Consider the following 2055-nt stretch of genomic DNA (forward strand, 5'->3'; position numbering starts at 1 on the left):
CGGTTCTTTAATTTCTTTATTGGTTCAATCGTTACAATTTTGCATGTTCTTTTATTTCTTTATATGTTCATTTCTTCGTTGACAATCCCGTGATCATTACAACCGGAATTTGCACACTCGTTGCCCTCAAGTGATTCTTTGGGAGACGACCCGGGAGTCAAATACTCTCGGTTTTAAATTGGTTTTGAGTTATGACATATCTTGTGAATTTCCAATTTGATTGGTGACCGATTGTTTGGTTTGGTCTATGCTTGCAACGTTAATTCTCTTTTAGTGTGAAAAATCCAAACTCAAGCAATTGCCAATATCAATCGCCCGTCAAATTTTGGCACCGTTGCTGGGAAATTCACTTTAAGTGCAATGAGTTCTATGATTTTGGTTGTGTAAATATGTGAATAGTGTGAATATTTGGTTTTTGGTTTGCTATTTGGCATTAATTGTAGATACTATTTTCCTCTCTAGTTAGTCTTAGTAGTTGTAAATCGTTAAGTTAGTTCTTGATTACTTGCCTACTTTTGTTTTACTTTTCATAATTGCTTGCTTTCGTTGCCTCCTCAGTTGAATGACATGGTCGCTTCCAGACCCAAGCTTGGCCACTTTTGATCTAGAAATTGAAAGAACTTTAACTCGTATAAGGCAAGCTCGGCGCCGGCTAGCTTTCGTGAATAGTGAATCGGGTTCCCTTGAGGATCACTCCCATTCACTATCACCGCCAATCCGTGACCATCATTCTCCAATCAACGAGGAGACTCTATATTCATCTGTGGGGAGTACTGAATTCTCTTTGAGTGACTCAAGTGACACCGTCATGGTGGACCCACCCCGAAGGATCACCTTGAAGGAAGCCAGAGCTCCTGATCTTAATTTGCAACCACTTCAGATTCTATATCTGGCCTTGGACCCAAATTTCAAGCTTAAGTCCAGCATAATTAACTTGCTCCCCAAATACAATGGACTACCTGGGGAAGATCCTCTGAAGTGCCTTAAGGATTTCCAAGTTTTATGTGCAACTGCGAGAAGACATGGGGCGGATGAAGCCGCGGTGTTGGTCTTCGCTTTCCCGTTCTCTCTAGAGAAAAAAGCAAAGGAGTGGTTTTATACTCAGCTGGGTGAAGTTAGATCCAATTAGGACTTGTTGCGAAAAGAATTTTTGGAGAAGTTTTACCCTCCTTAGAAAACAAACAAGCTGCGAAGAGAGATCTCTTGCATTATGCAACGAGATGGGGAGACTTTGTATGAATACTGGGGAAGATTCAAGAAGTTACTGGAGGCTTGCCCTTACCACCAGATTGATGAGTTGGTTTTGATCAGTTATTTCTGTCAAGGAATGCACCACCAAGACAAGCTTCTCCTAGATGCCGCGAGTGGAGGGTCATTGACCAAAAACAAGACCGCTGCAGAAGCATGGGAAGTTATATCGGATCTAGCGAACTCAACTCAATACTCAAGGGCAAGGAGTCCACAACCAAAAGCCTTGAGTGAGGTTTCTCCCTCCGGAGATGTAATTTTGACTAAGACCCTCACTGAATGACGATTTTGTTAAGGCAAATCACCCAAGGGCAACAAATCCCTCAAGCTTTGATAAATGCTCCACCTCAACCTCCACGGATTGAAGGACCATCAAGGATATATGGTGTTTGTGCTTGTAATACTCATTCCACCAATGAGTGCCTTCAAATCCAAGAAGACACTACATTGGCGATTGCTAATCCTTACCCGCAAAGACCCAATTACAACCAAGGATCCTATCCACATGGAGGTAATTAAAGCCAAGGGTGGAGAGATAACTCAAACCAAAGGTGGAACCAAGCTCCCCAAGCTTAACCCAACCAAAATGCTCAAGTCTACTACCATCAACACCCCCAAGGTCAACCACAATACCAACACCCCCACAACCTCAGTCTCAAGTGAAGTATCAACATCCAAATAGTCGATCCAATCCTTCTCAAATTAACCAAGCCCTTCCCTCCAATCAATCCCACATAAATGGCACAATTCACACCTTCATGTAAGAGCAAAGAGAGTTCCATAAGAAACAAGATGCTTACATGGCTA

At 42.3% G+C, this 2055-nt stretch overlaps 1 non-coding gene across 1 annotated transcript; it reads right to left on the reverse strand.

Moving 5' to 3' along the window:
• Positions 1 to 1183: 1183 nt before the first annotated feature.
• On the reverse strand, positions 1184 to 1290 carry LOC127741831 (small nucleolar RNA R71). The gene has a single exon (XR_008003036.1). It is a non-coding gene; the product is annotated as a small nucleolar RNA R71 (small nucleolar RNA).
• Positions 1291 to 2055: the final 765 nt, after the last annotated feature.

This window comes from Arachis duranensis, chromosome 9, assembly GCF_000817695.3.
Source record: "Arachis duranensis cultivar V14167 chromosome 9, aradu.V14167.gnm2.J7QH, whole genome shotgun sequence".
Classification (NCBI taxonomy): Eukaryota; Viridiplantae; Streptophyta; class Magnoliopsida; order Fabales; family Fabaceae; genus Arachis; species Arachis duranensis.